The following is a 16,478-nucleotide window of genomic DNA, read 5'->3' as shown; positions in this document are numbered from 1 at the left end:
GCGTTTTTGTACAACTTCATATAAATAGCTGTAAGTCTTGATAGAAGAAGCATACACACATATTTACGGCGTTATCTTATACAATTCAATATCCTCGTGCTGGGCAAACAGGTTTTGAAGCTGTTTGAGCTAAGATTTTAAAGTTATTCACATAATGAAAACCTATACTTTGTTTCGGCCGAATTCCCCCATTCAAATGCATGTAATCCCATACGGTAAAAAAATATATTTTAAAATATATTTTAAAATATATTTCAAAATATACAAAAAATGGCCAAAAAATATATGTGCTAAAATACATTTTAAAATATATTTATATATTTTGAAATGTATTTTAGCACATATATTTTTTGGCCATTTTTTGTATATTTTGAAATATATTTAAAAATATATTTTAAAATATATTTGGCCAAAATATATTTATATATTTTGAAATGTGTTTTAACGCATATATTTTTTTGGCCATTTTTCTATATTTTGAAATATATTTCAAAATATATTTCAAAATACAATTTAAACTTATTTAAAATCATCCAAAAATATATAAATTTAACCATTAACTCGGAATATTAATTTTACAATTTTATTCTCATTACATACTTAAACATTCTAAAAGAAACACACACACACATATATATACACATATATACATATATACATATATATACATATATACATATACATACATATATACAATACACATATACACATATACATATACATATATACATACATATATATATATATATTGGAACCCCGACTTACGAAATTAATTTGTTCCTGAGGGTCTTTCGTAAGTCGAAGCACCCATCGCGCCTGTTGAGTGAGGTGATGCTGAACGATAGGCTATAGGCTAATTGCTAAGTAGAACAACAATATGTCGTTCAAGTGAAGCGAAGAGCAATTACAAAAGCCAAGGGGTTGTCACATGATTCGGAAGGCATTGTGGGCATTGTAGGCTTAGGTAATCAGAGCCAGCGGATTTCGTAACACGGGCATTTTTTTTCCTTATCAAGGGCAGTCCTTCACTCTGCGCCGATGTCCGTTTTGCTCTGTCCTCCTATAAAAAGCATGAACATTTGAGTATCTGACTAGTTTTAGATTTCCAAAAATCTGATATTTGTACAACTAAACATTTGAACTACAATGATATGCTATTGAGAGATACTTTTATGGGTACATATTGGTAAAGAAACTGGTGACAGAGAAGTAGGCTTTTTAGAATACTATTAGCTAACCATTTTAACTGACTTTCAAAGCTGTTTACCTTTTAAATTGCTGTGGATCAAAACCTCCAGTGGGAAGGCGGCCATTAGAAGAACACGCACCACTGAACCTAAAAACAACAAAAACAAACAAACAAACAAAAAACAGAACAATATATAAGAGTCCGGTAGGGTAATAAATCTCTTCTGAAGCAATATAGTTCATTTTGGGTGAAAAACAAAACATTCCTCTAAAATATATATACTGACATCAGCAATCAGCATCATGATTGTAATTATTTCCCTCCTGGTCCATCTACTGCTCTGTGCATGTGTCAAGCACTACGACTGTATCTATGCATATAAATTCACCATATATATCCTGCAAAAATGTCTTGTTATGGTCAAAAAAGCCCAACAAAAAAGGCATTCAAAATAAATAAATAATAATAAAAATAACATGATGTAATTAAAATGCACAACTTACATTAAGGACATCTGTATTTGTATCCACAAGCTAAAAGTAAAACAGTAAATGTGTTAGTAATAGTCCAGGTATTTGTGAAAAACAAAAAAACAAAAACGAGGCAGTAACTGTGACTCTTCTAGTCAGATGCTAAATGCAGAGATTTAAATTTACAGTACAGTACTGCATGTACAGGTAGCTGTGTTGTGAACTGTAACTGAATATCAGAGAATCTCAGAGAAATTAAATGTATTTATTTTTTGAGTTTATCAATCATAAAACCATCTGTTTTGTAGGCCTGTTACGATAACAACCTTTTGTTGGTCTGTATATTGCCCCATAAACAATTGCGACAAGTTATGTCATCGTCATTTTAAGACCATTTTATGCCAGTGAATGTATAATCATAATATAACACCATAATAATGCAAGATCTACACACTTTCAATTGACAAACCAACATCTAATTCTTAAAGTATTTAGATCATGGAAATTAGGTATCAAAATATTAGATACCTTAAAAACTTGTATAAACAGCAAATTTTTAACAAATAGAAAACAATGTTATTATTTTGTTATTATTATATTTTATTTTTGTAATTTTTTTATGTAAATATAATGGCAGATATATTGCATCATCAACAATTATTGAGGTCATGTACATATATTGTGCGTTTGGTTGATATATCGACTATTGTGACAGGCCTACTGTTTTGGTATCATAACAAGCTTGCCAAACATGTATGACCACTAAGCAATGTCTAAACAGTAGTACTGGTCTGAATGACAACAAACATAGCTAGTGTTTGGGAAAATCTGTTAGAAAACAGTTATTATTTCAATAATTATGCTTAGCATTTGTGACACAGACACTGCATAAAAAACTACAACAACAAATACTTACTTTAGGAGGATGGGAGAGGGCAGCATGAGGTTGAGACTGTTCCCTGCTCAGATGCAGTGTAGGACAATCAGGGCTGTCACAACAATGGGGTGGGGCCAAGTGGCTGCAACCCTAGTTACAATGTACAAGTATATATAATTACATATAATATATGTGAATAAAGCAATAATCTGTTTAGGTTAGTTAATGTGATGACTGATGCTTGCTAGGTTTATATGATTGTAAACTGCACAAAAACAACAACAGCAACAATATTAATGATAACAACAAACAAAATTACTTAGATTTATGTAAATCTCACATTAGGAAGATCTGCATTCGATTTCATGGGCTGAAATAAATAGGCAGAAACATTACTGCTAAACAACCATAAAAACTCTAAAAAGCCTAAAAATGACTAAAAAAAGCAAGGAAATGTGGAACATTGTAATTAGTGAATATTAATAAAGCTTAACTGTGCTTTGTTTCTCACCTTGGTAAGTAAGTGCTCTGTAGCCAGAAGGAGAGGTGGGATTTCTGTAAAAGTCAAATTAAATGTGAATATTCTATATAACAAGTGTAAAAAGTTTTATTTGTAATTTTTTTCCCTTTCTGAGAAGGCAGAATAATAAGAAAAGGCAAAAGTACGTCACAATATAATTAATTAAGTTACATATTTTGATTACCAAATTATGGAAGCGTGGAGCTGCCACCCAGGCAAAAGCAAAATAGAGCTATATCACGTTATAACGTGAAAAGTTTATTGTTCTAACATTATGCTTTTCATGTTTGTATAATATAATATCACGTTATTATAATATACATAATTATCACGTTCGCACAATATTTTACGAACGTGAAAATTATGTATATTGTAATAACGTGATATTACATTGTTCAAACGTGAAAAGTATATTGTACAAACATGATAGTATATTGTTAGCACGATGTACTTTTCACGTTATAACGTGATATACTTATATTTCTCTTTTGTCTGGCGGCAGCTCTACGCTTCCGCGCCAAATAGCGAGAATAAAGTAATATTATATTTGAGAAAAGGCACCTGCTAGCTTGATGATGGAGGCTTCGTAGACACCCGCCTTTTGGCTCCTTGTCGCCACTCCACGAAATAAACGTCCATTTCCTCCATGCCGGCTAATTATTCATCCTCATTAAAATCTCGTATATGTTCAGTTGGCAGAATTGAGAATTTTATATCTTCCAACCACTTAATTAACGCGAACATAATCAGCTTGTTTCTTCCCGTCTCCTGTATCCGGCCGTTCCTCTCACTGTCGGAATTCGCGCCTCAGAGACGTCGGTTATTTTTCAAAAGAAAGAAAAAAAAGAAAAGAAACAGCAACGACTACTAAACAGATTTTTTGCACGTTCATTGCACATTTGTGGGAATATTTAAATATGTACTTTTTATTAATTACTTTTCATTTTATCTTCACCATGGCAATGCGCATGCGCATACTCTCCGCAATGCATTGTGGGAGCGCAGGCCACGAATCAAAACAAACACACTCTCTGTGTTGGAAGGAGCAATTCTGAACACTAGCTCAAAAGAAAAAGGACGGTATAGAGACAGATTGTGTCCAGATGGAAAGAGACGGTACTTGCAAAAAAATATTGTGCATTGGAAATGTGGACCCGTATGAAATCCGGCAGTGGAGTAGAAACCTTGAAGACCAAACCGCTATTGACGTAGCCTGATATATTCTCGTACCTTGCCTGTGAAGTCAGCGCATACACGGCGCACCAATTTTGCCATTATAAATCTCTGGAGGCTCACATCCAATTCACCAAGGATCTGGGTACAATTGTGAGTACGCCGTCATTCAAACAAAGGTAAGTCAGCTTGAGTACTGTGAGTAAAATGCGTTTGATTTCCCTCCGAACATTCAGATTAGTGCAGCATAAATTCATTCATGAGGGGGAAATTACAGTGAGAACACGTGGAGGCTCTGTTAGATGGATAACATAGTGAGTTCAGTGCACTGATGTGACATTGTCCTGAAGGATTTAAATATTCTCTATGGTTAAAGAAATTGCACTAATTAATTCATATTTATTATAAACAATCCTAATTACACTTAAAGTCGAACTTTATGCTTTCTCACTCTTGAAAGTGATTACATCCTTGCATTACATACTTAAGTTTTTTGCTGATAGGTTTCTAAAAAGAAACATGCAGATTTAAAATATAACATGCAGCTTTCTATAGATAGATAGATAAAAACACTTTATTTGTTACATTTATGATTAATGTATTTGAACGTAGATACAAAACATTTGTGTCGGCCTTGGCTTATTAAAGTTCGTGTCTTGAACTTTGTCTGTGTGTGTTTCAGGTCCTGCACTCTCAAAGACTGAATCAACCAGCATTGCAGCCATGGGTCATTGTGAGCATCACAGGGAAGGTTGAAGCCGCCTACTGCAGCTGTATGGCCGGAGTCGTGGAGACCTGCAGCCATGTCCCTGCTCTTCTGTTTAAAGTAGAAGCAACAGTGAGGATCTGTGGCACAAGGACTGTTACAGATGAACCTGCATACTGGGTTTTGCTGGGTAATATGACCAAGATACAGTCAGAGGGTGGCCATAAGATAGACTTCTCCTCTTCAGCTGCCCAAAAAAAGGCTCTCAATTAAAACATAAACAGACCATCTGTAGTGACAGGGAAAAGAAGCCGTCCTCAAAACAGAAAAATTCCACATGCTACTGTGGAGGAGTTGGATCAAAATATTTTTCCAAGCATAGTTCTGTTCTGAATAACCCATGTTTTAATTTAGGGGGGCATGTAAATAATTTGCATTTACTGGTTATGTACTTACTAATTACCACTGTTCAAAAGTTGAATAAAGAAACAAACAAATGTTTGCCTATTTTTAATTAAAAGCACTTTGTAGAACATCACATCAGTTACAATGCAGAATCAATGTCATGTATAGTTTACAAATGACAAAATGTTTACATAAAATCATGACAGCATTTATATAATATCACCCACTACTAGCATTCTGTAATTTACTGTCTCTTTTGAAAATGTATCTCTACATATACAGCACAAGACTTTTAACAGTATTTAACAAGAGTATTTCCCTGGTTTTATTAACACACTGGGGCACATGTTCACCAAAACGCAGCAAACCTTTGCCATCTTATCCAGGAGGGTCACCTTTTCACCCTCACATGGAAGAAGTAATCTGATTGGCATGGTGGTATGTAGCATGTAGTTTGAAACAAAGATTTCGTAGTGCCCCATGTGTAGTGTTGGAACCCAGTCAGGATGTGTTTCATTCATTTCATCGGCTGGTTTGCTGCAATAATGCCAAATAATTAGCAACTCTATAAATAAAGGTAGTTCTGCATGTTTGTTCTAATTTGCTATGACCTCAGAGCGCATTGAAAATAAAAAGAGTAATATGAACTTATTTAGAACTTACCAGAATGAAAATACTGGAGCACACCAACAGATATCTGTGGCTGGTAGAGAACTGAATATCAGGTCGTCTCACAGCTGCTATCCAGGCTAGACGCCTTCTTTTGGTAACATCTAACACATAAGCTCCCTCATGATGCTTCCAGGTGAGGAAACAATGAAAAGAGCCCATTTTCAAGCTTATTCTTTTGCCAGTAGTGCAATCCAACATTACAACCGACCACACAGCAAGCATTTGTTTGGCCTGCTAATATGGCGCCTCAACCAAAAATCCTAGTTACGCCCCATCCGGTAAGATCACGCACCAGAGCCCTATTAACGTATGGATCTAGAAAGAAGACGCTGCATTTTTAACTCTGAGGGAGATGTAGAATGAGCCTATTTCCAAAAAAAGTGGAGTGTGTTCCTTTAAGTACTATATTGTATATATTGTCAAAAACTAAAGTGTACATAGCAGTTGTTGTATCTTGTTTACTGTATCACTGACAGATAATTTCAAAGTCAAGTGAACGCTACATTATAGTGAGATATTGTGTAATGTGAAATACTGTAAGCAAATGAATAAACAGCCTAATTCTTGCTAAACCTTTGACTCTGTTTTTTTTTAATCCAACTGTTTTTTGAAGATGTAAATAAAACATGTTGTTACTTTTAGTATTATTATTATTAATATTATTATCATCATTATTGCACTAAATACATTTTAAATAAAGGATACTTTGATATACATTTTACTGTAAGGTTGGAAATGTATTTTCTTCACCCTGAAATATCTTTTGAAATGTATTTTGGTTTGAAAAAAATATATTTTCAATTTTAAAAATATATTTTTTTGAGCATCACAAATACAACATATATTTACCATATATTTGGAATATATTTTGGCCAGGAAAAATGTATTTTTTTACCGTATGGGATCATAGGAAACGCACTGTCTTGACGAAATAAAGCGTTTTTGTACAAACTCATATAAATAGCTGTAAGTTTTGATAGAAGACTCAGAAACACATATTTATGGCGTTATCTTTTAGAATTCAATATCCATCCCCGTGCTGAGCAAACAGATTTTGAAGCTGTTTGAGCTAAGATTTTCAAGTTATTCACATAATGAAAACCTATACTTTGTTTCGGGCGAATTCCCCCATCCAAATGCATGTAATCGTAGGAAACGCACTGTCTTGACGAAATAAAGCGTTTTTGGACAACTTCATATAAATAGCTGTAAGTTTTGATAGACGACTCAGACACACATATTTACGGCGTTATCTTTTAGAATTCAATATCCATCCCCGTGCTGGGCAAACAGGCTTTGAAGCTGTTTGAGCTAAGATTTTCAAGTTTGCCCAGCACGGGGATCTTGAATTGTATAAGAGAAAGCCACAAATATGTGTGTATGCTTCTTCTATCAAGTCTTACAGCTATTTATATGAAGTTGTACAAAAACCCTTTATTTCGTCAAGACAGTGTGTTTCCTACGATTACATGCATTTGAATGGGGGAATTCGCCCGAAACAAAGTATAGGTTTTCATTATGTGAATAACTTGAAAATCTTAGCTCAAACAGCTTCAAAACCTGTTTGCCCAGCACGGGGATCTTGAATTGTATAAGAGAAAGCCACAAATATGTGTGTATGCTTCTTCTATCAAGTCTTACAGCTATTTAAATGAAGTTGTACAAAAACCCTGTATTTCGTCTAGACAGTGCGTTTCCTACGATTACATGCATTTGAATGGGGGAATTCGCCCGAAACAAAGTATAGGTTTTCATTATGTGAATAACTTGAAAATCTTAGCTCAAACAGCTTCAAAACCTGTTTGCCCAGCACGGGGATCTTGAATTGTATAAGATAACGACGTAAATATGTGTGTATGCTTCTTCTATCAAGACTTACAGCTATTTATATGAAGTTGTACAAAAACGCTTTATTTCGTCAAGACAGTGCGTTTACATGCATTTGAATGGGGGAATTCGCCCGAAACAAAGTATAGGTTTTCATTATGTGAATAACTTGAAAATCTTAGCTCAAACAGCTTCAAAACCTGTTTGCCCAGCACGGGGATCTTGAATTGTATAAGATAACGACGTAAATATGTGTGTATGCTTCTTCTATCAAGACTTACAGCTATTTATATGAAGTTGTACAAAAACGCTTTATTTCGTCAAGACAGTGCGTTTACATGCATTTGAATGGGGGAATTCGCCCGAAACAAAGTATAGGTTTTCATTATGTGAATAACTTGAAAATCTTAGCTCAAACAGCTTCAAAACCTGTTTGCCCAGCACGGGGATCTTGAATTGTACAAGAGAAAGCCACAAATATGTGTGAATGCTTCTTCTATCAAGACTTACACCTATTTATATGAAGTTGTACAAAAACGCTTTATTTCATCAAGACAGTGCGTTTCCTACGATTACATGCATTTGAATGGGGGAATTCGCCCGAAACAAAGTATAGGTTTTCATTATGTGAATAACTTGAAAATCTTAGCTCAAACAGCTTCAAAACCTGTTTGCCCAGCACGGGGATGTTGAATTGTATAAGATAACGCCGTAAATATGTGTGTCTGAGTCGTCTATCAAAACTTACAGCTATTTATATGAAGTTGTACAAAAACGCTTTATTTCGTCAAGACAATGCGTTTCATACGATTACATGCATTTGAGTGGGGGAATTCGCCCGAAACAAAGTATAGGTTTTCATTATGTGAATAACTTGAAAATCTTAACTCAAAGAGCTTCAAAACCTGTTTGCCCAGCACGGGGATGGATAGTGAATTGTATAAGATAACGCCGTAAATATGTGTGTATGCTTCTTCTATCAAGACTTACAGCTATTTATATGAAGTTGTACAAAAACCCTTTATTTCGTCAAGACAGTGCGTTTCCTACGATTACATGCATTTGAATGGGGGAATTCGCCCGAAACAAAGTATAGGTTTTCATTATGTGAATAACTTGAAAATCTTAGCTCAAACAGCTTCAAAACCTGTTTGCCCAGCACGGGGATCTTGAATTGTATAAGAGAAAGCCACAAATATGTGTGTATGCTTCTTCTATCAAGTCTTACAGCTATTTATATGAAGTTGTACAAAAACGCTTTATTTTGGTCAAGACAGTGCGTTTGCATGCATTTGAATGGGGGAATTCGCCCGAAAAAAAGTATAGGTTTTCATTATGTGAATAACTTGAAAATCTTAGCTCAAACAGCTTCAAAACGTGTTTGCCCAGCACGGGGATGGATATTGAATTGTATAAGATAACGCCGTAAATATGTGTGTCTGAGTCGTCTATCAAAACTTACAGCTATTTATATGAAGTTGTACAAAAACGCTTTATTTCGTCAAGACAGTGCGTTTCCTACGATTACATGCATTTGAATGGGGGAATTCGCCCGAAACAAAGTATAGGTTTTCATTATGTGAATAACTTGAAAATCTTAGCTCAAACAGCTTCAAAACCTGTTTGCCCAGCACGGGGATCTTGAATTGTATAAGAGAAAGCCACAAATATGTGTGTATGCTTCTTCTATCAAGTCTTACAGCTATTTATATGAAGTTGTACAAAAACGCTTTATTTCGTCAAGACAGTGCGTTTGCATGCATTTGAATGGGGGAATTCGCCCGAAAAAAAGTATAGGTTTTCATTATGTGAATAACTTGAAAATCTTAGCTCAAACAGCTTCAAAACCTGTTTGCCCAGCATGGGGATGGATATTGAATTCTATAAGATAACGCCGTAAATATGTGTGTCTGAGTCGTCTATCAAATCTTACAGCTATTTATATGAAGTTGTACAAAAACGCTTTATTTCGTCAAGACAGTGCGTTTCCTACGATTACATGCATTTGAGTGGGGGAATTCGCCAGAAACAAAGTATAGGTTTTCATTATGTGAATAACTTGAAAATCTTAACTCAAAGAGCTTCAAAACCTGTTTGCCCACCACGGGGATGGATAGTGAATTGTATAAGATAACGCCGTAAATATGTGTGTATGCTTCTTCTATCAAGACTTACAGCTATTTATATGAAGTTGTACAAAAACCCTTTATTTCGTCAAGACAGTGCGTTTCCTACGATTACATGCATTTGAATGGGGAATTCGCCCGAAACAAAGTATAGGTTTTCATTATGTGAATAACTTGAAAATCTTAGCTCAAACAGCTTCAAAACCTGTTTGCCCAGCACGGGGATCTTGAATTGTATAAGAGAAAGCCACAAATATGTGTGTATGCTTCTTCTATCAAGTCTTACAGCTATTTATATGAAGTTGTACAAAAACCCTGTATTTCGTCTAGACAGTGCGTTTCCTACGATTACATGCATTTGAATGGGGGAATTCGCCCGAAACAAAGTATAGGTTTTCATTATGTGAATAACTTGAAAATCTTAGCTCAAACAGCTTCAGAACCTTTTTGCCCAGCACTGGGATCTTGAATTGTATAAGATAACGACGTAAATATGTGTGTATGCTTCTTCTATCAAGACTTACAGCTATTTATATGAAGTTGTACAAAAACGCTTTATTTCGTCAAGACAGTGCGTTTACATGCATTTGAATGGGGGAATTCGCCCGAAAGAAAGTATAGGTTTTCATTATGTGAATAACTTGAAAATCTTAGCTCAAACAGCTTCAAAACCTGTTTGCCCAGCACGGGGATCTTGAATTGTATAAGATAACGCCACAAATATGTGTGTATGCTTCTTCTATCAAGACTTACAGCTATTTATATGAAGTTGTACAAAAACGCTTTATTTCGTCAAGACAGTGCGTTTCCTACGATTACATGCATTTGAATGGGGGAATTCGCCCGAAACAAAGTATAGGTTTTCATTATGTGAATAACTTGAAAATCTTAGCTCAAACAGCTTCAAAACCTGTTTGCCCAGCACGGGGATCTTGAATTGTATAAGATAACGCCACAAATATGTGTGTATGCTTCTTCTATCAAGACTTACAGCTATTTATATGAAGTTGTACAAAAACGCTTTATTTCGTCAAGACAGTGCGTTTACATGCATTTGAATGGGGGAATTCGCCCGAAAAAAAGTATAGGTTTTCATTATGTGAATAACTTGAAAATCTTAGCTCAAACAGCTTCAAAACCTGTTTGCCCACCACGGGGATCTTGAATTGTATAAGATAACGCCGTAAATATGTGTGTATGCTTCTTCTATCAAGACTTACAGCTATTTATATGAAGTTGTACAAAAACGCTTTATTTCGTCAAGACAGTGCGTTTCCTACGATTACATGCATTTGAATGGGGGAATTCGCCCGAAACAAAGTATAGGTTTTCATTATGTGAATAACTTGAAAATCTTAGCTCAAACAGCTTCAAAACCTGTTTGCCCAGCACGGGGATCTTGAATTGTATAAGAGAAAGCCACAAATATGTGTGAATGCTTCTTCTATCAAGTCTTACAGCTATTTATATGAAGTTGTACAAAAACCCTTTATTTCGTCAAGACAGTGCGTTTCCTACGATTACATGCATTTGAATGGGGGGATTCGGCCGAAACAAAGTATAGGTTTTCATTATGTGAATAACTTGAAAATCTTAGCTCAAACAGCTTCAAAACCTGTTTGCCCAGCACGGGGATCTTGAATTGTATAAGATAACGCCACAAATATGTGTGTATGCTTCTTCTATCAAGACTTACAGCTATTTATATGAAGTTGTACAAAAAGGCTTTATTTCGTCAAGACAGTGCGTTTCCTACGATTACATGCATTCGAATGGGGGAATTCGGCCGAAACAAAGTATAGGCAAAGTGTGCGTGAGATTTCGTGTAAAACGAGTGTCTTCTGAGTTAGGCTGGGTGGTCTGGCTGACAGGTAAGATGTTTGCGGTTTATTTTTGAATATCAATGGTTATTTGTAGAAAATGTAATTTAATGTATAGGTGGTTACTTATTAGTTAGTTATTATGCGAATAACTTGAAAATCTTAGCTCAAACAGCTTCAAAACCTGTTTGCCCAGCACGGGGATCTTGAATTGTATAAGATCACGCCGTAAATATGTGTGTATGCTTCTTCTATCAAGACTTACAGCTATTTATATGAAGTTGTACAAAAACGCTTTATTTCGTCAAGACAGTGCGTTTCCTACGATTACATGCATTCGAATGGGGGAATTCGTCCGAAACAATGTATAGGTTTTCATTATGTGAATAACTTGAAAATCTTAGCTCAAACAGCTTCAAAACCTGTTTGCCCAGCACGGGGATGGATAGTGAATTGTATAAGATAACGCCGTAAATATGTGTGTATGCTTCTTCTATCAAGTCTTACAGCTATTTATATGAAGTTGTACAAAAACCCTTTATTTCGTCAAGACAGTGCGTTTGCATGCATTTGAATGGGGGAATTCGCCCGAAACAAAGTATAGGTTTTCATTATGTGAATAACTTGAAAATCTTAGCTCAAACAGCTTCAAAACCCGTTTGCCCAGCACGGGGATGGATATTGAATTCTATAAGATAACGCCGTAAATATGTGTGTCTTAGTCGTCTATCAAAACTTACAGCTATTTATATGAAGTTGTACAAAAACCCTGTATTTCGTCAAGACAGTGCGTTTCCTACGATTACATGCATTTGAATGGGGGAATTCGCCCGAAACAAAGTATAGGTTTTCATTATGTGAATAACTTGAAAATCTTAGCTCAAACAGCTTCAAAACCTGTTTGCCCAGCACGGGGATCTTGAATTGTATAAGATAACGACGTAAATATGTGTGTATGCTTCTTCTATCAAGACTTACAGCTATTTATATGAAGTTGTACAAAATGCTTTATTTCGTCAAGACAGTGCGTTTCTACGATTACATGCATTTGAATGGGGGAATTCGCCCGAAACAAAGTATAGGTTTTCATTATGTGAATAACTTGAAAATCTTAGCTCAAACAGCTTCAAAACCTGTTTGCCCAGCACGGGGATCTTGAATTGTATAAGATAACACAACAAATATGTGTGTATGCTTCTTCTATCAAGACTTACAGCTATTTATATGAAGTTGTACAAAAACGATTTATTTTGTCAAGACAGTGCGTTTCCTACGATTACATGCATTTGAATGGGGGAATTCGCCTGAAACAAAGTATAGGTTTTCATTATGTGAATAACTTGAAAATCTTAGCTCAAACAGCTTCAAAACCTGTTTGCCCAGCACGGGGATCTTGAATTGTATACGAGAAAGCCACAAATATGTGTGTATGCTTCTTCTATCAAGACTTACAGCTATTTATATGAAGTTCTACAAAAACGCTTTATTTCGTCAAGGCAGTGCGTTTACATGCATTTGAATGGGGGAATTCGCCCGAAACAAAGTATAGGTTTTCATTATGTGAATAACTTGAAAATCTTAGCTCAAACAGCTTCAAAACCTGTTTGCTCAGCACGGGGATGGATATTGAATTCTATAAGATAACGCCGTAAATATGTGTGTCTGAGTCGTCTATCAAAACTTACAGCTATTTATATGAAGTTGTACAAAAACGCTTTATTTCGTCAAGACAGTGCGTTTACATGCATTTGAATGGGGGAATTCGCCCGAAACAAAGTATAGGTTTTCATTATGTGAATAACTTGAAAATCTTAGCTCAAACAGCTTCAAAACCTGTTTGCTCAGCACGGGGATGGATATTGAATTCTATAAGATAACGCCGTAAATATGTGTGTCTGAGTCGTCTATCAAAACTTACAGCTATTTATATGAAGTTGTACAAAAACACTTTATTTCGTCAAGACAGTGCGTTTCCTACGATTACATGCATTTGAATGGGGGAATTCGCCCGAAACAAAGCATAGGTTTTCATTATGTGAATAACTTGAAAATCTTAGCTCAAACAGCTTCAAAACCTGTTTGCCCAGCACGGGGATGGATATTGAATTCTATAAGATAACGCCGTAAATATGTGTGTCTGAGTCGTCTATCAAAACTTACAGCTATTTATATGAAGTTTTACAAAAACGCTTTATTTTGTCAAGACAGTGCGTTTGCATGCATTTGAATGGGGGAATTCGCCCGAAACAAAGTATAGGTTTACATTATGTGAATAACTTGAAAATCTTAGCTCAAACAGCTTCAAAACCTGTTTGCTCAGCACGGGGATGGATATTGAATTCTATAAGATAACGCCGTAAATATGTGTGTATGCTTCTTCTATCAAAACTTACAGCTATTTATATGAAGTTGTACAAAAACGCTTCATTTCGTCAAGACAGTGCGTTTCCTACGATTACATGCATTTGAATGGGGGAATTCGGCCGAAACAAAGTATAGGTTTTCATTATGTGAATAACTTGAAAATCTTGGCTCAAACAGCTTCAAAACCTGTTTGCCCAGCACGGGGATCTTGAATTGTATATGAGAAAGCCACAAATATGTGTGTATGCTTCTTCTATCAAGACTTACAGCTATTTATATGAAGTTGTACAAAACGCTTTATTTCGTCAAGACAGTGCGTTTACATGCATTTGAATGGGGGAATTCGCCCAAAACAAAGTATAGGTTTTCATTATGTGAATAACTTGAAAATCTTAGCTCAAACAGCTTCAAAACCTGTTTGCCCAGCACGGGGATGGATGTTGAATTCTATAAGATAACGCCGTAAATATGTGTGTCTTAGTCGTCTATCAAAACTTACAGCTATTTATATGAAGTTGTACAAAAACGCTTTATTTCGTCAAGACAGTGCGTTTCCTACAATTGTATGCTTTTTCTATCAAGACTTACAGCTATTTATATGAAGTTGTACAAAAACGCTTTATTTCGTCAAGACAGTGCGTTTCCTACGATTACATGCATTTGAATGGGGGAATTCGGCCGAAACAAAGTATAGGTTTTCATTATGTGAATAACTTGAAAATCTTAGCTCAAACAGCTTCAAAACCTGTTTGCCCAGCACGGGGATCTTGAATTGTATAAGAGAAAGCCACAAATATGTGTGTATGCTTCTTCTATCATGACTTACAGCTATTTATATGAAGTTGTACAAAAACGCTTTATTTCGTCAAGACAGCGCGTTTCCTACGATTACATGCATTTGAATGGGGGAATTCGCCCGAAACAAAGTATAGGTTTTCATTATGTGAATAACCTGAAAATCTTGGCTCAAACAGCTTCAAAACCTGTTTGCCCAGCACGGGGATCTTGAATTGTATATGAGAAAGCCACAAATATGTGTGTATGCTTCTTCTATCAAGACTTACAGCTATTTATATGAAGTTGTACAAAAACGCTTTATTTCGTCAAGAAAGTTCGTTTCCTACGATTACATGCATTTGAATGGGGGAATTCGGCCGAAACAAAGTATAGGTTTTCATTATGTGAATAACTTGAAAATCTTGGCTCAAACAGCTTCAAAACCTGTTTGCCCAGCACGGGGATCTTGAATTGTATATGAGAAAGCCACAAATATGTGTGTATGCTTCTTCTATCAAGACTTACAGCTATTTATATGAAGTTGTACAAAAAAGCTTTATTTCGTCAAGAAAGTTCGTTTCCTACGATTACATGCATTTGAATGGGGGAATTCGGCCGAAACAAAGTATAGGTTTTCATTATGTGAATAACTTGAAAATCTTAGCTCAAACAGCTTCAAAACCTGTTTGCCCAGCACGGGGATCTTGAATTGTATATGAGAAAGCCACAAATATGTGTGTATGCTTCTTCTATCAAGACTTACAGCTATTTATATGAAGTTCTACAAAAACGCTTTATTTCGTCAAGACAGTGCGTTTACATGCATTTGAATGGGGGAATTCGCCCGAAACAAAGTATAGGTTTTCATTATGTGAATAACTTGAAAATCTTAGCTCAAACAGCTTCAAAACCTGTTTGCTCAGCACGGGGATGGATATTGAATTCTATAAGATAACGCCGTAAATATGTGTGTCTGAGTCGTCTATCAAAACTTACAGCTATTTATATGAAGTTGTACAAAAACGCTTTATTTCGTCAAGACAGTGCGTTTACATGCATTTGAATGGGGGAATTCGCCCGAAACAAAGTATAGGTTTTCATTATGTGAATAACTTGAAAATCTTAGCTCAAACAGCTTCAAAACCTGTTTGCTCAGCACGGGGATGGATATTGAATTCTATAAGATAACGCCGTAAATATGTGTGTCTGAGTCGTCTATCAAAACTTACAGCTATTTATATGAAGTTGTACAAAAACGCTTTATTTCGTCAAGACAGTGCGTTTCCTACGATTACATGCATTTGAATGGGGGGATTCGGCCGAAACAAAGTATAGGTTTTCATTATGTGAATAACTTGAAAATCTTAGCTCAAACAGCTTCAATACCTGTTTGCCCAGCACGGGGATCTTGAATTGTATAAGATAACGCCGTAAATATGTGTGTATGCTTCTTCTATCAACACTCACAGCTATTTTTATGAAGTTGTACAAAAACGCTTTATTGAGTCAAGACAGTGCGTTTCCTACGATTACATGCATTTGAATGGGGGAA

General features: G+C 35.5%; 1 long non-coding RNA gene across 5 annotated transcripts; it reads right to left on the bottom strand.

Moving 5' to 3' along the window:
* Positions 1–440: 440 nt before the first annotated feature.
* On the bottom strand, positions 441–3,729 carry LOC146513863 (uncharacterized). Of its 5 annotated transcripts, none has more exons than XR_014875322.1 (7): positions 3,618–3,729; positions 3,048–3,091; positions 2,856–2,906; positions 2,576–2,686; positions 1,693–1,722; positions 1,268–1,336; positions 441–1,060 (listed from the first exon to the last, which is right to left on the bottom strand). It is a non-coding gene; the product is annotated as an uncharacterized LOC146513863 (long non-coding RNA). The 5 variants fall into 5 exon arrangements; XR_014875319.1 differs by having other exon boundaries at positions 443–1,060; positions 2,877–2,906; XR_014875321.1 differs by having other exon boundaries at positions 442–1,060; positions 2,856–3,091.
* Positions 3,730–16,478: the final 12,749 nt, after the last annotated feature.

Source organism: Neolamprologus multifasciatus, chromosome 7 (assembly GCF_963576455.1).
Source record: "Neolamprologus multifasciatus chromosome 7, fNeoMul1.2, whole genome shotgun sequence".
In the NCBI taxonomy this organism is placed as follows: Eukaryota; Metazoa; Chordata; class Actinopteri; order Cichliformes; family Cichlidae; genus Neolamprologus; species Neolamprologus multifasciatus.
The sequence above is the reverse complement of the archived record's forward strand: the minus strand, read 5'-3'. Positions and strand labels throughout refer to the sequence as shown.